Below are 22,188 nucleotides of genomic sequence, written 5' to 3' on the forward strand. Positions count from 1 at the left end.
ATTCGCAGCATACATCTGAGCACCGCCGTCTCATTGTAGTCTGGGTTTTCACTCCAATGCCAATTTGCAATGCACTGGAAATTCTTCAAAGTTGGCTCTGCCCGGGTGGCGCTGGATCTGAACAACATTTTGCAATAAGCAAATTTCAATTGAAATAGCAAACGTAAAAGGCATGCGGCGAACTACCAGCTCCACTTCACTGCAGAGCCCCACATAACGTGGTCGACGGGCGCCGAACACAGAACACTGAACACCGAACAACAAAAAAGTATTTGAGAAATCTCGGCATTGTTTTGTGTTTTCCCGCTAGCGACGGGGAGCAGCGGAGGTGTATATGGAAATGCCAATTGAGAAATCGGCGGAGATGAGGCAAGCGGGAGCCAAGAGTTAGCAGCGAAAGAATTCGCTCAAAGTCGCGAGTGGTCTTAACTAATTAATATTGTTTCGTAGATTCTCGCCGAGGGAACATTTGGGGAATTTCACTGAAACAGGAGAGAATTGTTTGATAATCTAAAAGCATTTAGTTAAAGCTGGGAAGTTGCATTTGTCAGAGCTTTGATAGTCGCTATATGAAGTTGTACCTTTATCTTTAAAGAATGGAATCACAACTGTAATATCCTGAAAGGGTATCAAAATTAAGAGAAGAAATTCCTTTTCACAGACAATTTTAAATTAATAAAAGATTATTTTGTTTGAAGTATTTTTGTTGGCTTCATCAGAAGGAGAATGGTTTGAAGGGTATCCCATTCAATTTTGAATTTTTAAAAGGTCTACATATAATACAAAAGCCTGGCAGCTACCTAAAGGCTCTTGGTCTATCCCCCGTTAGAATTCTTTATTCCCGCAGCCTTAATTTACTTTGTCAAATATTTATCCATTTAATTGCATAATGTACCACTTCAGTGGCACCTCAGGCATAAACAATCCGTGCATTCAATCTAATTTCAGACCCGAAACCAGTTCTAACCCCCGGCTTGGACAGAAGGTTCTCACTGCTGTTGGCAGTTTGTTTAATTAAATTTGGAATAACAAAGGAGGAGAAAAACGTATCTGCCGATCTGCGCGATCCTCTGTAAACAGTTTCCCGGAATACCTTTTCAAGTGGCTGACATAAAAAACATACAAAAAGCTGTGAAACTGCGTCTCGGCAGGCAGGGGAACGGAACTCGCCGCGTCACGGGCATTGTCCAATGAAATCATTTGACGCAGCAGTCAGGACATAATTCATAAGGCCGCAGGGGACGTATTGGGATTCCTGTTTCCCGATCGAGGCCGCAACCTACCCCGTAACGCGGAGTGGAGTGCCGTGAAACCGATATGTCTCAATCAGGAGCTCCGTGCAATTTGCACCCCGCACGTGGCCAAGTGCAATTGCAATTACTTCCAGAGTTCGAAACTTAACGATGGGAACACGCAAATTGCTCGGCCTACAAACCCTGGGCCAAAATTTGATTTCAATGATGCTCATCAGAGCGTTTGCCCGCGTGGGAAAGTGGTCTCCTGCGGTTTGCTCCTGCTCCTTTCGCTGATCTTCCGGCGGAGTTTGCAAAAGGCGTGGCCGGAATATCAGTTTTTCGGCGGCTTTACGCTTTAAATTGCTTTCGAACGGCGCGGCATTGTGGTAAATTATGGAGACAAACGCAAAGCGCGTTTGTGGGCAGGACTTTTCAATTTTGCATTGCTTTGTTTCCAGTAACCACTTCGCATTGCATTTCATTTGTTTTTCCATCAGCGGGGAGTTATTTCGATGCGTAAATTGAAATGCTACGAAAACGTATAAACATTCCAATCAATTTGTTGGCAAATGAATTATGCATTGAAAATTGCATCGCTCGGTTTTGCGGCCTGCATGCGGGCGTTGGCAAAGGGTTGCGAACTATTGACGAAATCGACAAATATGTTTAAAGTTAAAGCTCAAATATGCAGGATCGATATGCTAAATTAGTGCATTAGAGAACGAGAGAGATTAGTTTGAATTCTAATTGAAAGCAGTTTCATGCCAGGCATTCTAAAGGGACGAGAAATATATTGATGTTATGCTCTGTTAATTATGAGAATAAATTTTCTAAGAAGTATACATTTTAGGTTATATACTTAAGTGTCAAATTAAAATACATTTTCATACCCACAATGGTTTCCATAGGATTAAATTTTAAAACTAAGCAACAAAACGGACTCTAACCACATACAATTTCCTGCAATTAAATTTGTACATCATAAAATGGTAAAATAATAAATAATAATTGGGGGAAAAACTAGCTTATTGATTTATATAACTTATGTATTTATATAAAAAGAACTCCTTTCGTTTTACTTAACCTGCTATGAGTCAAAACCATTAACCACATACAGTTTTTATGTGAAAAAAATACACTATTTGTAGAGGGTAGGGCTAATATTTATTTTGACTGGCACTTTTAGCAACCTCACTTCACTAAGCCTTGTTGTGACAAGATTTCCCGGACATTTTGCATAATTAAATACTACACATTTTACAGTATTTTTCCAACACTTGCGCCTATGTTTTTACAAAACAGCAGCACTCCGACCTGCGCCGCCCAAACAATCGTAAAAACACGGGGCGAAACCCTGCCAATCTGCACTCCCCTCGGTGGTCAAATAAAATCAATAATCCTTAAAAATACAATATTTTACGCATAAATACCTTTTTTAATACGCTGCACGCGACTGAAAACGGCGGAAAATACGTTTTCTCGATCAAAAAACAAGCATAAAAACGGGCCGGGGATTTGCTGAATGCGTTTTTTGTCGCCTGGCCAACGGCGACAACCAATTTGTAATCAAAGTAATTTTAATGCAAATTTTATATGTTACTGCACGTAGTTACAGTGCACCCGCCCAGAGGCGCAGCAAGCGCCCTGCCGGCCACCAACTGAGCCCGGCCAATAACATAAAAGCCGTATATAAGTACAAAAGTGACCGGCACTGGAAAAGTCTGAAAAGGGTCGCGAAAAACTGGCGCTTAACTGTGGCCGAGGACCCCGCAGTCAGGCATCCAGCCTCTCCGATTCCCGCTCCCAGTTCCCCATTTGCACTTCTGCTGCACGGCTTGTTTATTCAAATGATTTTATGACTTTTCCGAAAAACCAAATGGTGACAACTTGTGGCCCTAAAAGTTGAACATTTTGTGGCCAAATAAAGTGAAAATTTTAAATAAAAAATAGATCGTAAGGTTAAAAGCTAAAAAGATTAAAACAGACGTGGAAACTGTGTAAACTAAGAAACGGGAGTACTCTGAATAATCATTTAACCAATGTATGAATTTTAGTTTATTGTAGAGTACTATAGCCTTATAATATAACTGGTTTATTTCATGAAACCCTAACTTATATGAGAAAAATTCTGAGTTTAGCTTATAAAAGTAGGCCAACTCCTACAATCCAAGGAGATACGACAAAGATCATGCAACGCCAATCTTGTTTCTCTGTCCAAATTATCTAACTTGACCCGGCAACAGATGCACCTGTAGTCCCACCCCATCGCTTCATTGCTGGGAACTACGTAGATAAAAAAGAAACACGACTTGGGCCGTAATCGTCCGAGAGACAAATTTTCAGTTCCTTGGGTCGCATAAATTTAACCATTGAGAAAAAGGTTCACATTAGGCATCATTAGGCGGGAGAGAATTGCGGTCGAGGTGCGGTTGCGACTGCTACCGAACGGAAAGGCCGAGTGCCACAATGTGTGGCAGCCACAGCGGTGGCTATCAGCGGCCAGGGCCCGCACACAGTCTTGGGCACATGTGCTCGACTGAGTGGCTAAGACAAAACGGACACCCCGGCCGAAAGGACTTGATCCCCGTTTCAGGTAGCTGGTCGTGGCTTCTTTCTTTTCCTGGGAAATTGCCCGAAAATAATTATGTAATTGACTTCCAGCAGAGGCGGCGGCGAGAGGAAGATGGCTCTGAAGGTCGCCTCAGGGCGCCATCATCAGACAGTCCTATATTGTCGGGCTGTCATTTTTCAAAGGCATTGTCCTTTTTATGTGTTTGGTACCTTCTTTTTTTATTACTTTTCTGACTTTGTTCTTTCGACCTGGCTGGCGTCAATTGTCAGTTTCCGCTGTCATTTGTTATTTTCTGCGGCCACGCAGCTTGCTCCCCGGGCTCCGCTCGGCATATGTCGCAGATTATGACATTTTGGCGGCCTTTCTACCACATTTTTTTCACTTTCCCAGCCTCCAAGGCCAGTGGCAGGAGCTATAAATTTGATGTGAATGCATTAGCAATTATTTAATGGTTCATTGCCTTGGACTTTCAGATGAAAGTGACATGTGGCTGGCCTGGAGACGCTCAAGGAATGTCAAATTTCCAAGAATAGAGTGTTATTTGTCATTCAGAAGTTTTTGTATTAACCGGACTGAAGGACACTTCTTTAGGCTGGCTTTTATATTGAAAACGGTTGTGGTTGTTGAATAAAAAACCAAACAAATCAAGTAAATGCTCATTTTGGAATGTATTAATCGGCATTTACAAATAACTAAGATCTAATATTATATTCAATATAAATTTCAATTGAAGTGTTAGACAAACTTCAATTTCGTATTCATTTGAATAGTTTAGCGATATTTAATACCTTCCCGGTAAACCGATACTTCCCGAGGCCATCGGCGACAAACAAATTTAAATCGATTTAAAATCCATTTCGGTTGCATTCGCTCAACAAATTTGACATTTGTGTTCTGTGCTGGAATAAGGGGGACCAAAATGTCACAAGATGACACCGGCAGTTCAACCCCATCCAGGGCCTGATTGCTTGTTGGTGTCGCCATTTAAATTGTTATTGAATTATGCACTAAGCTGTCAACTGACATGGGTGCAACTGCGGCTCAGCTCAGCTCACCTTACCTACCGATCGTTCAGTTCGCGGTCTCCTCCTTGGAGTTCTTGTAAATTCCCCAAAACCCCTGCCCTAAACAAACCCGATCCCCTGTCGATTTAGAGGAAAAATCCGGTTGACATTTGATGGCAACCAAATTGACATAGAAAATTGTTCATTTGTTGTTTGGCTTTAAAGCGTTTCGTGGGATTTTTTTGACAGTTTCTCTAATTGCTTGCCAAGCGATTTCCGTCCGTCAAAATGGAAGGAGTGGGCGGAATGAAGCGGAGCGGGTTGCACTGCGGGCGGAGAGCAGCAGCTGGGGCAGCGGAGAATCGGCAGGCTAATTTGCAATTAGGCCAACGAAAACTGAATTGAAATCAATGCATTGCATAGCCGGTGGCGCTTTGCCTTAATTGAAAACTGCGCCAAGCAGGAACAACTTTTAATGAAGACGGCGCTAAGAGTGATGCTGGATCCACGGTCGATGCTAGAACAGAAGCAGGAGCAGGAGGAGGCTACAGGCTGGTGGCAGGAGGAGGGTGAGCAGGGAAACTGAACAAAATTTACTTGATTTGAGTTGTTGAAAGTTTCCCAGCCCCCATCATTTTATGCACTTCATTTTCTACGCTCTCTCGGGAAACTGGGTATCTCGGTTTTGGTTAATCATAGGTCCCACGTCCTTAGATTTATTATAATGCAATTTAGGCAGCTAACTTTGCACAGAGAGAGTTTTATAAAACATGTGCAATATTATTGTCGTTCTTTAAATGACATAAGCTTAGGCTTTCATATCATAAAACTTCTTGATTCATCAAATTTAGAGGGACATCAACATTGCGACCTAAGGAAATCCTTTTGTAATTAAGCTCTTTGCTGCAGTTTGGCTTTAATTTACCATCATAAATAAAACCATCGAAATAATATAATTGGGGTCAAGTGAGAGTGCAAAAAACATTCAGTAAGTCGGGCCCAAAGTCGAAACTATAAGAAGCCAGCGAAACTGTACAAGTGCGGCTAACCCGGGGGTACCTGAATTTACATTTTATTTCAAAATAGCCACGATAGCTACACGTTAACATGGCCACAACTATAAAGCCTAATGAGCTAATAAATTCACTTAAGCACCGCCGAATGCAGCCATACGGAATGGCCCATAAAACTTGCCCAAGTAGCTGCCAACTCCTTTAGTGTGTTTGGCAGACAGATCTTCGATTCCTGCCTGGATTTCTGTTCATTTTTTATCGCCGCTGCCTTACCAAATTCTGTTTTGGTTTTTTAATTAACGAAGGCAGAGAGGCAGTGTTCCATTGATCTTCTTTGTTTGTGCTTGGGGAGACTTTTTTACGACGGCATTTGGCGTCGAGATTTGTGGCCCCTGGGATAGGGTTTAAAAGGCACAAAAGTGGTATAGTCTGTGGTGCTGGGGCGATAAAAGATATTTAGAATGCGTTTTCGGCGAAGGAGGTGAGCAATGCGCTTAAAGTTAAATACGGGTCAAAGTATTTGCAGTCTTTGGCAATGGATGTTGGCCTAAAGACGAGGTAGAACTTGATCTGTGTGGGAATCGTACAAGTCTATTTCTTCAGCTGATCATGGATATACTTATATATTACAAGTTGGAAATGCTTTGTTCATCCTATCCCCCGAGGACTTTTAAGTAACCTTCATTTACCATTTATTTATCGTCCTTTCAAGATTTCTCTTGCTGAAAGCTTTACTGATTTGCCTGAACCCGGGGGCTTGGGAAATTCAATGCGACACCGTTCGGCACCGCAGCCCCCTCCTTGCTGGCATTCACATAGTTTGTAATTGATTTCGGCGATAATTGATTTGATTCTGAAACGAGAGAAAACGATGATTTTTCACTGCGGCGCACTCCCTCAGAAACCTGCAGCATCAGCATCCGGTTCCAAGTCGACATCGACATTGTCCTGGACGGAGTGCGTGGCAGGGAGCTGTTGCCGGGTTTTATGGCGGAACCTGACCCCTGGCTGAGCTGGCGAAAATGAAGAGTCAGCTCCGCAAATTGGGTCAGAGCCATGGAAACTTGACACACAAATCGCAGCGGGAGAATGGGTTGAGGTCGCGATTTGGCGAACGAATGGTAGCTCTCGAGCTCGACAAAGGCTTTGGAGCAACTGGGGGAAGTGAGGGCCCACCGAAGAAGGACTCTTACAGAATTTTTGCCAATTTTCGCCATTTCGCATAAGTTTCTGGCATCAATGACAACCAATGCAGCGCAGAGTTCTCTGCTCTTCAATTGTTTTAAATTAATTTCGCAAATGCGAAACGTTGTTATCGAAGCGAGCGGAGGAAGGCAGTGGGTGTGGCTCTCACCCTGTGGAGGGGGTAATTGAAAACTTGAACTTTGCTGTGAATGGGGCTAGAAAGTCATAATTAGAAATCATTGCGCAAACTTAGTTGCAAATTTTGTAATTAGAAAGGAAAGACCAAGTTGCCGGCAGGATGAAAATGCATTGATAATGACACAAAGTTTAAGATATAAGTGAATAATTTTCATCGGCCAGGATATAGTATTTAAAGAGAACATTTCTAAGTTTAAAGGCTAGCCAAACTTTGTTATTTTAAAATTAATCACATTATTTAAACGCTCTCTGTGAGTAAGACTTACTTTCCTCCTTTTTTCAGCGCGTTAATTCCAGACTTTGCTCTGTCAAAATTCGGGCGAACATGCCAAAACTTCAGAAACAAAGAAATCCTGTCATGACCATAAGATTCGTTTCGATTACAAATCGAGGGACGTGACTGGCGTGCTGAGCCCCTGCCGCAGTGGCGAAAGGACATCATCGGAAGTCGCGATTTGAGATTTGCATTTCAATTTCAGTTTCGTGTTCGCATTTGTCTCTGGCGCAGGACAATTTTTAAATCGCGTGACCCGCGGCAAAGGCAACGCAAACAGAAGGAAGGACCGCGGAAACTCCCGAGATTTCAGGATTCCTCCTCCATATTCCATATTCCACGTTTCTGCTCCGACTCCTGGCCCAGCTCGCCAGCTTCTGCCACTGATTTTCAATTGTGCTGCGGGCAACAGTTTGTTTTTTGCTCGCTGCCTTTTTTCGTTTGAAACGAAATAAAATTAATTTGAATAAAAATGAAGTTTACGCCGCGAGCCTTCTGCTTCTGCCAGTTACTAAGGCATTTTGACGTTTCAAAAAATGTTGGACCTCCCGGAAATGTGACTTTTCGTTGGTCGTTACGCCTTAAATTCCAATTGATTTAGTTAATTCCTGAAGTTATAAGATAAACACTATAAATAAATGTTATCAAACTCGATTTTACTTTTGTTTAATCCATTTCAAGCTCATGATTTATTATAATGACTTTTGTGCTATTGAAACTGTCAAGTGTTTAGCATTTCTTAAATTCAGCTGGGAAGCCCACTTTTAAATGATTGACCATTGTTCCAGTTCTGGGCCGAGGGGCTTCCCCTCTTCCTGCTCGGGATGAGCCACTTTTCAGCTTCTTTACTTCGTTCTGGACGTGTTCTTCTTTTCTTGCAGTCAATTAAAAGCGAGCAGAGAATGGAGGGTTTTGCATTTCGCCTGCCGCTTTCTCCTCGGACCTGGTAGCTTCTTTATTCAGAAGCTGCCTTTACTTTCTCCGGGTCTCCTGCTTCCCATCAAGTCCCACTGGTTCGGTTAGCAGTGCTTTAAGTTCCCTTTCTTCTCGGCTGATGGCGATGACTATTCAGAAACTCATCTTTTATACAATTTGCGAGCATTGAAGGCCCGCGGCTTGAGCCTAAAAATGGCTTCCCCCGTGCGACTCCCCGGCAGCGCCATTCCGAATGCATTCGCGGAGAACGAGAAGAACTTTTAGCTAATTTCACAGAATTGTTTGGCGTGGACCGAGGGGCTGGGCAGTAGCAGGAGCAGCTGCAATTGCAACTTTTACATACATTCTATGCAATTTGCCGGGGCTCACATTACAGGCTCCCTCCGATCCTTCCAGCCCCCGCGCCTTCTCGCCATTCATATTTAAAACGACGAATGCGGGGAGACTGGGCCCATTCAGTGCTGGGAGGTTTTTTGAAAACGTGAAATTTCTAATTTTATTTGCCCAGGCAACTACACAAAAGCATCCTGGCGTGCGCTTATTATCCTGTGCGTGCGCCCTCCAGCCCTCCTCCGTGGACTCCCTACCCCCAGGACCCGGCGCTGGCCCAGCTGGGCATTGTCCTGTCCCTGGACACTGGGCTGTGTGGCTGTGCTGCCGGGCATTTGCTTTTAATGCCTATTAAGCCTAGCAATTAGTGAAGTATTGGTTTTTGAATGGAATGCATTCGGCGTGGGAGCGGCGAGGCGCGGCGGCGGCAAGGGCTAAACTTTTGGCAGGACAGCAGCGTGTGTATCCTTGCCCTCGGATACTATGATTTACGGTCTTAAATTATTGGAAAGATACCATGGGATGGGCTACGCACAAAGTTCAGCCGGTGCCGAGAGGTTTAAGTGCTTTAATTACCAAAGGGATAGTAAATAACGGAGAACTCTAATAAATTACAGAGAAAAAATACAAAGCCAAGAAAATTAGTTAAATTAAAAAATATATATGAATAATAGGTTTCCATTTACAACTTTATACAATATATTTTATTGCCATCAGTATTTAAAAATAAGTTTTCCTATTCTTTATAAATAACTTCTTTTATTTAAAGTATGCACTATATACATATGTGTATGGGCCTTACCTGTCCCGCTACTAATCAGCTTCAATCAATCTTTTCCTCATTTCCCCTCGCTGGAAACCTTCGAGGAAACTTGCCTAAAGCTTCTAAAGCAAACATCTCTTGCCTTTTGAAATCTTTTTCGGAAACTGCCGCTCGCTGCCAGAAAGTCAGTCCCAGCGGCAACCTCCTGCCCCTTGTGGCAGCCGCGTCATAAGCACACCGTTACTCTCTCCACCTGCGACCCAGCACCACCCACCGGCGTTAGCATCCCCTGACACCCGGCCGGACCAACCCACAACTTGCAACCATGGCAATCATTCATCAAACAACAAGCTCCGTAAAATTCAATATTTTTCCAGGACCCGCTTCGACTTCCTCCAAGTTTTTCAAGACGCTCGCCGCCGAGTCGAGCATGTAAAAAATTAATTAAATTATGAAATTTTATACCCCAAAGCAAATATTTAATTTAATAACATTATTATGCGGACCGGGGACGCAGGCGGGTGCCAAGGGGTGTGGCCAGGTGGGCGTGGCACACGCACCAGCACGCGCGGCTGGTGGAAGGAAATTGAAAAAGGGGGAACAATATGCAACCAGATAATTTATTCGCCAGTCCCTCAGGTTGCAGTCGCCGCCGCAGCAGGATAATAAAGCGAACGCGTGTCCTTCATTGGAAAAAAAGACCAAGTGAGCAGGGGAAATATTCGAGTATTTTTTGCTTCGCGAGCGCCGTCGCTGCTAATTGCCAAAAATCATTTTTCAAGCGTGCAGGTTTTTTAAATAAATATTTTTCAGGCTCAACTGCAGCAGGTCTTCCGCCATCCTTCACCATCCCCGCTTTTTCAGAGGGGAGTACCCTGTACACGTGGCGGTTGGCAGACTGAAATGGGCTCCGTAAATTCGCTTAATCAAAAAATAAACAAACTTAATAGGCAGAGAGACCAGAGCACGGCTTCAGCCCCGTACTCAGCTGCAGCTGGGCTTTATTTCCAGAGAGAATGCCATAAATGCAATGCCATCGGTACAAAGCAGGCTTCAGTTCCACGAACTTCCATATCCTGTGAATTAGTGAGGATTTAGTACACATTTGCACAAGCTAGCATTTTAAATTTCGAAATGCTTATTGGGTCATAAGTATTCTTAGTTTTAAAGTTTTTGAGATGTCTTAGGTCCTACTTACTTAATTGCTTAATAAGAAAAACAAATTAATTATTTAATAATATGATTTATAGGTATATAGTTACCTAGAAAACCCTTCAAGCTTGGTCTGTGGCTTGACAATTTAAGGGGTGCCACCCTCTTTTCCAGGAATATTCGCACTCCTGCTCCTTTTACCCCCCCCTATTCTCCAGGAATAATTGCTTTATAACTGCAGTCTAATGGCACCCCTGTTATTTAACAATTATAGTTCAATCAGTGCGCGAATTGAGGGGAGAGTTCCTAGGATATTGAAGGAGCCTAGCAGGCACGATTCCATGGAACTGAAGTTGCACTCATTCTGCAATAGCACTAGTCTACAGTATGCTAAATAATATATTTTATTAAAACCTAAACGTTTATGGGTTCCGTCTTAAATAAAAATAATAGAATTTCCAGAAACATAGTGGATATATATTTTATATTTTTAAACACGTATCAATTGTGGTATTAAATTATTAATTTTAGCTTAGAGATGTGTTCTTGGCACAGCTAAATTCCCCGATCCAAACTCTGTAAGCTAGTGTAATTAAAACACCAGCTGCACACTTTTCCGCATTCGATTCACAATTAACCCTTTAGGGGGTGTTCAGCCTCTCCTTTGGTCTCCTGCATTCCGCCCGCTTTGATTGACAATTTCGAGGGGGCGGCTCTAGGGCTTAGGAGTTAGCTTTGCTAGCGGGCAGGGGCCGGGCCAGAGAAACGCAAAGGCTTGACAGCAAAATTGGCATATGCGCTGAAAAATTTCCGGGTCGCAGGATGTGCTGAGTCAGAACGGAGCCGGCTGTGCAGGCAGGACAACTAATAAAGGAGCAACTACAAATGTCCCGCAAGATCCGCCCAACAAACCCGTCATTCGTGTGCGTGTGTGTATGTATGCGTTTGTAATCCTGCCAAAGTTGACACATTTTGCAACATGAAAAACGGAAATTGGCTGCAGGCCTCTCTGCTCCTGGGTTTTTCTAGCTCAAAGCGACCCATCGATGCACATCGGTTGATAGGATTATCCTCCCATTCCATGACGTCTTAATTTCTCCGGCTAATTACAAGTGATTTGCATTTTGGTACCCTAAAAGGAAGCTATTGATGTGACTAATGTGATTTTCCAGGATGATCCTTCGGTTTGGGGTGAGTAGGAATGCTAAGCTGATCGGTAGAGGGAAATGGATTAGGCACGGCAACATTTTCGGGTGTTAAAGCGATCACCTTGTTAACTTCGGCCAGTTAATCCTAACCCGTGGTCTCTAGTAATTCCTGTTTTATCAAAACACTTCCATCAACAGCTTCCCCATATCAGACACACTCGAACAGTTCAACACACAAATTAAGACACCAACCAAACCAGCAATCGCATCTCTGCAAGACTCTTGCTGTGGGTAATTTATGGGCGGCAGTCGAAGTGTTGGCCGCATAAATCAACTCCGAGCTTGCTGATTATGTCTCCGAGCAGACAAACAAAACTTAAATAGACAACTATTTATTAATATGAATTTATTCGAGTATTCATGCCCTATTAAGACAATTTACAACCCAACCGATACGGCCTGAAAAGACGCAGCCGTCCGGTGCCGAACAAAGCCCTTCGGCCCAAATAAATCAATATATGTATGCTTTCCCGTTTTAATTGTACGACAGGTGGTGGATTGGGGGAGATTGTCACCGATGAAAAGGCAACTCGGATCACGACATGGAAAGTGCATTAAGGAATACCGCTTTATGTCCTTTAAAAAACCATCCGTGACCGCAGTTGTCGCTGTGTCGACTTACTGGCATTTTAATGTGTATTTAAGTTTATGGCTGAAAACTGTTTACATGTTTATGAGTTGCCTAATGGCAAATGTTGTAAGTGGTAAAATCAGAAACTGAAACACAATGTTTTGCATTTCATAATGTTGAGTACTCAGTCAGGCACTGAAAGGTACTTCCTAGAGAAGCCTATGGTAAGCCATACATGGTTATCTTCGGCGAGGCATTTCGTTTTATTTGTTAAACAATTTAAAATATTATATATTTTTAAAATTCCTCTCTAAAAGCAGTTCAACTAAATTTGTTTACTTAATTTTAAGGAATGCAAAGCATGTGGAATTGAGTTACATTTTATGGCTTTTACACCACCAGCTCTTAGAGGAGCAAACCGAATTTATTACTACATTTTCAGCTATATATTTTTAGGGGCACTATGACCAGAACCATCTCCAATTTCAATGCGTATTTTCTGTTATTATTTCAGTAGTTTTTCGATTCCCAAAACCCCGCTGCAATATGTCCTCTTCTATGCACATTCACATGAGCAAATATATGACCGACGACAGCATTTTCTGTGTTTTCCCCTCCCGATTGGAATGCTCCTTTTTTACATTCAACAACGGGGCAATCAGTACCCCCGCCAGCCCCCCACTATTTTCCACAACCAAAAACACTGCCCCGGAGTGTCGACGAGACACTGAGCATTATTAAAAGGTAAATATTATTCAAACAAGCAATAAAAACTCCACAAAAAATCGAATTGTTTGAAAGCAAACGTAGCATTTTTATGCACCTTTTGCAGACAAGGATTTTTTGTTTCGCTCGAGATTTACGAGACACTCGGAGGGGCAGTCACATAAATTCCAGTGAACCGAAAAGAGGGACCAAGGGGGCCGTAGAGTGGGGACCACATGCTCCTGCAGTTGTTTTTGTGGCTCTCTGGCATTCTCAAGTGCATTTAATTAGAGCGACGGCGACTTTCCTCGGCCTAACACAGAGCGGTGTGTCCCTCTCCCGAGTTTTCCCGTCTCAGTTCTCTTTGTTTGGCATATTTTCCATGTCTACCAATTAAAATGAATGCGTTCATTGATCCGCCCTGCAGTTCCCTTTGCCGTTGTGGCGTGGGGGGACTGCGGCTTCTGTTGCTTATCGGGCGCCATAAATCTTGATACGATGTCATGTTCTGTCTAATTAGCAATATGTCAATAAAATTAATTTAATTTTTCTCCGACATTTACCACACGCTTTACTGCCGCCACAAGGAACCGATAAGAGGGAAGGGAGAGGGGTTGAGTTCTGAATAGTTCAAATTCCTATTCCACACTTTAGAATTTTTATTCAGAATACTTGGGCTCCCAGACTTTAGTCCGAAATTTAATGTCAAAACAATAAAATAGAGAAAGAAATGTAATGAAGTGTTTCGACTATGGGATACTTGGCAGCTAACAATACTAAAATATTTATGTTTTTTTTATCCTATGCTAAAGAAGATTATTTTCCATTTTTAAAACCATTAAATTGTTTTCAAATATATTTAATCTTATTATTTTCAAGAGTACCCCACATACTCCAAGTTTACTGGGTATCAAAGTATGTTTGCCTTTATGTAAATGTTGTTTATTTTCTTCAATTCCTTATTAATTGTAATGGTAAATTGACATTGCTGTACTGTGTATAAAATCACAAAGGACAGAGCAAATTCGAAAGGGAAGAATGTTTTTGTGGTTTAACATACCAATACCATGTCCCAGGCAAACATATGTATATATATATATTTAATACATATTCCGTTTCGATGGATAAAACATTCTTCCTTTCAGAAGTTGACACACACACATCATTCACTAGCGGAGTTGTGCCAGCTATTATTAATTGGAAAACACGAAGCCCTTTATTTGGTCGAGAAACATTTTGAAATAATAATGGCGAACCAAATGGATTCTGTTTCATAACGCACTCATGGTGCAGTGTCCCTGACACGAGCCCACCATAAATTTTGCCAGAAGCCTTTGAAATATTTGCGAAACTGCAGATGCATCAGTGAAATTGAAGCCGACAACAGTTTAGCACCTTTAATATAATTTCCTATAATCAATTATGTGTAACATCAGCAGACGAGGCAACAACTACAACAATGGGGCGATGTGGCAGCAGTAATAATCGTCATGGACGAGGCATGCAGCAAATTTACGGCACCAAAATGCGGAATCGACTGTCAACATGTTGAAAATAAATTACGATACATTATTAGCATAGGGGCAGATATCGGGCGAGGGGGCGTGCCTCACAGGCAGGGCGTGGAATGTCGAATAAATTAGCAAAAGTGCAGCGAGAACAGGACACCAGGGGCGGGGTCTCCGATGGGCCTCCGGGAAGCAGATTGATTGTTTAGTTTCTGGCATATGAAAAATGAAACCCTCTGGAAATTAATTCTGACCTGGAGATGATGATTTTTGCAGAGGTGTACACTCGGACCGGAGAACAGTATTTAATTAAATTCAATGGCCGGGCATGCAGGACACTGACTAAAAGTGCCATGTTTAATCATTGTTTGGTAATTTGTCAAGCTCCCGCAGAAAAAAAAGCAAAAGAGCGAGCGGGCGAGCGAGGGGCTTTGGTTGACCGTAAATGAAAATGAAAATTAATTGATAAACGCTGATAAATACATTTAATTTGCAACCAAAAATCACATTAATTGCATTACACGCGGCAAACACGGCAACAAAAACCCACCGACCAGGACCAGAGACCAGATCAAAAGGACCAACGCACACCGCAAACAGGGGAAATACATCTCCGGACCACTGGACTGAACGGGAATGGGAGTTGGGATCAAGCACACACAACCAGCGGACCAGCAGACCAGCAGCCGGGGGGCAAGGTAAAGAGAGAGCCAGGACATTCCACATATCGCCCGCAATTAGCGGAACCAGGACCATGCCACAGTGGAAGGAAGGACCCGCAAGGTAGCGTATCTAGCGTTGTCAACAGTCCGTCGAATAATTCGCAAAATTAAAGCCGAGCTCTCGGCTCTTCTCTCTCCAACCCCCATTGTCCTGCTGGTCCTACGAATTCCTGCTGGCCGAACATCTGCGCAAATCGAATTAATGATTCACGCATGATTCCCTTGTTTGTCCTGCTCCGATGACGGTCTCCTTGTCGTGGGCGAGTGTCCTGACCGACCTCTTTGTCCATTCTCCGCTATCTCGGCTGCTTAGTAACGCCCCGCGGCCAGTGCTGAAAAATAATTAATTAAGCAGCTTGTTATGAGCGGTGCACTACATTCATATCCAGGATTCCAGGTATCTACCCCAAGTCGCCAGGTGATTGACTGCCCGAGTGAGATGGCACAAATCGCAGCTCCGTAGAATGGAAACTGAAAGCCACTTACAAGCGGAATCGGTAATAGTGGCAGGAAGTCCCTGCTGATACAGATAAGGCATGACTGCCAGCTCGCCAGGCCAAAAGCCAAACAAAGTGCTGGGCGTGTGATAAAATTAAAAACTGAAATAACGAAAAAAATAATGTTCAATCCGTGAGCCAACACCCAGGCAGTAATCAGGCGAGCTTCGATTTTCCACTTAATTTATGACAAATATAGATAGAGCACTGCCAATAAAAAACTGCAGCATTCTGGGGGAACTTTTAATGGACTTTTAATAATCCATAGATGCGCACCGACTGCGGGATGGGAGCGCAGCTGGGGGGCAGCAAGCTAAACAGAAAGTGTAATGAACCACAGGACACATTGTGCAGACATTTTCCGAATGAAAAGCCATTCAAAGGCGTTCGGCAATGGCCAAACAATAGCGTAAAAGGCAAGATGAAAAAAGAGCGGTAAGCTTAGACTGGCTGTAGTCGACTATGGGCTACCCATAAGAGCGTAGATTTCAATCTTAATGGGGGCAACCCCATGGCGAGGCTTATGGAAAGATAATGAAGTCGGTTTTTGATTTTAATTTTTAAGGTTTTTAGGTAATTAAATTATTTATTTGGAAGATATTTCAAATATTCAAGAGGAAATGCTCTTAAAGGATGTTACAACTTTTAATGTTTGTAAATTCTTCATCAGCATAACCAGCTGAGTTGAAATAGCCTCGTATTTTCAAGAACTTTCTGCTGCTTCATCTTATATCTTTTTTATATAAGATGCTGGAATTTATTGGCTAAACTTTCGTTGCTTTACTGTTATATGTTTAAAAAATTTTAACTGTACACATTTATTTTTATTTCATTGCTGGAATAGGAGCAATGCACTATGGGGAATTTTGCCATTTTCATGGTATTAATTAATAACTTTTAAACTAAGTAATATATTTCGAAACGGTTTTTTTTATTATAGTTATGGACTCCATAAGAAATGTTTTTTGGAAAAATGGGCGTGGTTCCGCCCTCGCTTGACGATTTTTGTATTTTTAATTTTTTTTTTAAGTGTATAAGGTGGATTTTTTTTTAAATTCAAACAATATATTTTATAGACATAATAAAAAAAATACATTGTCTTCATTTTTAAGCTCTTAGTCAGATATAAAATAAAAAACGTCATTTTCATATTCATTTTATTCATAAAAGTGGTCCAGGCCTTCAAATTCGCCAATAACTTCCATTTGGCACTTACATTAATGCAAAAAAATTGGCTTTTGCTTTTTAAAAAGGTAAAATGATTTGACACATTAATATTTATATGTAATTAACCTGAAAAATGTTTTTTTCTTGGTAAAATTTGCTCGAAAAGACCTGCAAAAAAAATTAAATTACGCAGATTGTGCGGATTTGTGCACATTGAGACAAATTGCCTTTTATTTAGAATGAATGCCTTTACAACATATATCGGACGTACAGCAATACAAAGACATATACTTTTTATATGTCTCTTCAAAGTAAAATATTTTTTCAAAAAAATTTCTTTAGAGGAACACTTAGAAAAATCGGAATATATCAGTAAGCCACGAACAGATCAATGTATTAGTACACACAGCACATAATAATTACCAGTACTATTGGTCTCCATCAAAACTTTAATCAAAAATTGGTTCTACTTTTTCGTTTTTCAATTTCAAAGTAACCGAATAAAAAATAGCTATTTTCCATCACGTGCATTTTGGCTACAACAGCCGACTTTAACAGTGGATAGGCTTAACAGTGCACTGTTAATTAACATTTCTGGTACTACATTTTATAGAGCCATATATTTTTAATATGTTTACATAAAAAAAACTCAAATATTTAAAGTTTGATAAAATGACTAAATACCACGGAAATGGCAAAATTCCCCATAGTGCAATGGAGGCAAATACTTCCATGGTAAATAAAATACTGATTCGCAAGAAATTCAATTCACTTTTTTCTATGTTCTTACTTCCAAAAAAACGCATTGAAGTTAAGTTAGCTTTATTTTCGCCCAGATATACATAGATATATAATCTTTATAATATACCTTTTGGCTACCCTAGACGAGGGCTTACAAAAGACGAGCCAGGGCGAATCAAGGCTGGCTGACTGACTGTCTGGCAGACAAACAACAATAAAGATAGAAATCAACGCAGACGTGTGCATAAAATATTAATTATCAGCAGTTTGCTGGCAGCCCGAACGGCAGCCCCAACATATTTCCAATGACTTTGGATGGATCCAGCCCGACCCAGCCCAGCCCAGTCAGCCCGGCCAGACGGCAACAATGCTCGGTAACTGCAACTGACTTTGGCAGCAGACGCGCGACACGCAACCAAGTGCAGAACTTTCGGTGGGGCCGGAGCGAAGTGGGGCATGACTTTGGCATTGGCATTGGCAGGAAAAAGGGAAGAAGAGCTGGCAGAGGTCGGTGCTTAAAATTAGTAAGTTTACCAGTTAGCAGCAGCCATCGGCTGCAGGCGTGGCACTTCAGCTAGACCGAAATGCATTATACGACGAAAGGTTGTCGTTCCGCGGGGAATGGCAGTTGGGCGGGGGTCGGAACAGTGAAAGGACTGCAGATGGTGATAGTAATGAGTCCTGGAAATATATATATTCTTCCTCAATTGCAAAAACCACTGGAGGTGGCTTTAAGTTGGTTTTTGATTGGTTTTAAACCCGAAACTGAGGTTTAATTGAAATAACAATAGCTTGCAGGTGGCATGTGTAAATCTTCGCACTCAGAATGGATGAGAATGATAGTTAATATTCTTAAATGTCTTAAACTTATATCTTTACTCTCCTTTCAAGATTGGTTCTATTTTTCGAGTTTATACAAATGCAAAGCGTTTGGCAATTTTAAACAATACAGATAGTTTCCTTATCAATAATTCTTTCTTGTACCAAAATGATATGTACCATATGGTTACCATCTTATTCGGAGCCCTTCCCCCTGGTCAAAATCTTCAATCGCATCTGCTGCGTTAGTCAACTGAGACTAGCACTATATGCTATTCCCAGTTGGGGAATATGTACAAACTCCCCAAAGAATCTTCCAAGAAAATGAAATAGAAAATCAGCAACCTACACACAAACAGTACATTTTGAAATTGATACACTACATTTTAATTGTTTTCCATTTAAGACAGCAAAACAAGTTTCGGGTTTCAGAAGACGATTTTTCATTGCCTCTTGGCGTTTTCTCATTAGTTGACAAATTGAACAAAGGGTTGGCTGACGGCCAGACCGTGTGAAAATGGATGTTAATTGGCGTTTTATTGATTATTTGATTAGAGATAACGGGACGCTCCCAAGTGACGAAACCATGTGACCCGACCCGAAACTCGGGATCGGTTCCAGGAAGGGACATGTAGACAGAGCACTTGAAGGCGACGCTACTGAAATATGCCACCTAAACTAACAAAATGCGCTCGGCTCAGAGCACTTGAAGCCATGAATTTCAAATGTGTCCTGCCCGCAAGGAGGTCCTGGCACACTGCCACGGGAACAACTTCTCGCTGGGACCCAAATCCGAGGGGAACCCAACCCGAACGATAATAATGACAATGATTAGTGTTAAATGCGCCGCGTGCGCTGGGAAATATGTTTTCTTAATAGTTTCCATTTTGTGTCCTGTGTCTGTGTACTGTGTCCTGTGTGCTATGTGCTGTGTCCTTTGTCCCGGCCGGCGCCTATGTCCCTTTCTTTCTCCGCTTTTGTTTTTGTCAACGCTGCATAATTAGACACCCCGACCCTACCCCCTCCCTCTCCCTTTCCCCGTCCCTGCGCGTGCGTGTAATGTGCTGTCGACATTTTGGGTTATTTATATATGGTACACGCACAGTAAGAACTGTTCCCGAGCTTCGAGCGTCGGGATAATGCAAGGACAATGAAAGGGACTGCGGCTGCTGCTGTTTATGGTAAATGGACTCTGGGGCTCTTATCAGCCGTGTCTGAACATGTGCCATATGCGGCAGGGAGTCCGATAAAACGTGTCATTGCGGACATTAGGCAAATCTCTTATCCGTGTGTTTTGCAAACCGAAAAGTAAAGTGGTAAAAGGTAATGCACATGTACCCGGGTGCAGTGATAGCGGTTCAAGTGTTTATGTAAGGTTTTTAAAGGAGTCAAATAAATAAATCCTTATGGTACAGTTCTCGATAACCAGATGTTCGAGGGATTTGACGCATAGTTAGACAGGCATGGATCTAGATAACTTCAAGTAGGGTTTGGACGAATATAAATAAACAATAAGATGCAAAATGACGCTATCTTCAGCCGACTTCTGTCTGTATGCACCCGTGTCCTCAACTATTCTAGATTTGTCTGCCTGTAAAGATTCTTGGAGGCATTGCAAATGGCAACACATATACTTATGTATGGCCGTTACGCATCTTACTCTTTATATTGTCCTTGGCATGGTCCATTGTATACAACCCCAACTCAGTCAATTAAAAACCCTCTGTGTTATCTTTTTCAATGAGGAACTTTACTTGAGTTCACTTACTCGCCCATTCTAGTGCGCATTTGGCTTTTGTCAGCCACCCCGATCATGGAGTGCTTGCCTTTCTACCCCTTTTCCAGCTCTTTGCCCACTTCCTTCTCCATATCTATCTGCATTTGACCTCTCATCTCGGCCAGATTTACTTTCTCCCTTCGAGTGCCCAAGTGCCTTTGTTCCTGTTTATCAATTGGGGGAAGCACTCGCCCCGAATTCACTTTCGTTTGTTGTTTAACTGTTAGCTGATATGTCCACTTCATTAAGCTGGCCACAACATGAGTCCACTTCAAAGCATCCAGTGGGGCGAAACCCTTTCTTGGCCGCAGTTTCCGTGGCCTTTTACTCCGCTTTCCCGGAACCCGCACAAAAGCAGCGTCTTCCTTTGAGTTCCAACCAATCAGCAGAAGGTCCTTCTGACAAAAACCGGGAAGCACAAAAAGGGGCCCGCTTAGAGGCCTGACAATTGTTCGTGGGCCGCCGATAAGAAAGATGATGGGCTCATGTCGAAGCCCATTTCCCGCGCTGGTTTCTCGATCGGCCTCAAGTGCAATTTTCAATCATGCAATTTCCCTTTCTGCACCTGAGACCCCACAGAACGTTCCATCGTCGGGCCATCATGCGTGGGCTGGTGTGCATGTCTTCTGTTTTCTGTGCTTGTCCACTCCCCGGTGTCGAGGTCCTGTCAGTCGGCTGTGCGTCATTCATTCATGCGTCCGTCTGAAGGCTTTTCATTAAAAATCGTTTAATCCACGCTATCATTTTCCCCTGCGCTTCCACGTACCGTCCGCCTGCGTCCTTCGCCTCGTTATCCTGCTTGCCAATTGCTCATTGATGCAAACGTCATTTGATTGTCGTCATTGTTGTACTGACAAGGACAGACGTTATCGACAGAGGCAGCAGAGGCGGCTCCTGGGAGCGGGGCTGGTCACGGAAGTTGGCTCTTCAATTTGTTTTTCATGTTTCATATCCTGTCACGCCTGCAGCGCACCCGCCCGCCTTCTCTGCGTTACCCTTGACATGTGTTGCTGCGGTTGTGGCCATGACGCACTTGAAACTTTTTCTCCCCTTCGCCGGTCCCGTTTTTTAATGCTCTCGATAATTATGGGATTTACCACGGGACCTTCTGAGCCCAAGGACCACGTCTAATTATAGCCCAGCACGTGGGAGAAAAAGATGCGACGGCAGAGCGAGTGGAAGGATGTGGGACGTGGGACGGACCTTCTTTTCACTTGATCCCCGGCTTCGGGACCAGCTGCTGCTCCCAGGGGGGGATTAAGTCGTCGGAAATCCAGCGTCTCTAAATGCCCAAATCTGTTCGCAAGCCAGAAAACCTATCAAAAATGCAATCACAATCGACATGCCATTGCTGAAATTACGCTGCCAGAATGAAGTGAAATTTTAATAAGCCAAATAAGGCAGCCAAAGGTACATCAGGTGTAAGAAAAACAGCACGTAAAGTGAGCAGCCTCGGTAGACGGAATCAAAGGGACTTTCACCGCAAAAGTAAAAGAAGAACCTCAAGCAGGAGTAGAAGCTAAAGCAGAAGCATAAGCATGGGGCTTATGTGCCCTGCCCTGCCCTGCCCTGCCCCGCGTTTCAAATCCAGACACACTGAGCAGCTCCTTGTGCCGCCTCCATTTTTTTTGTTTTCCCTCTTTTTATGCATATTTAACGGAGGAGGGATCCCCAATAAGCATGCTACAAATAATAAGCGTAGTGAAGCGACTCGCATTCTAAACCAGTCCCAGTCCCAGGCCCCCCCATCGAAGGTCTACATGAAATTATGCGAGGCTGCCGCCGTTGGCTGACTTCCATCTACTCTATGT

Source organism: Drosophila kikkawai, chromosome 2L, assembly GCF_030179895.1.
Source record: "Drosophila kikkawai strain 14028-0561.14 chromosome 2L, DkikHiC1v2, whole genome shotgun sequence".
In the NCBI taxonomy this organism is placed as follows: domain Eukaryota; kingdom Metazoa; phylum Arthropoda; class Insecta; order Diptera; family Drosophilidae; genus Drosophila; species Drosophila kikkawai.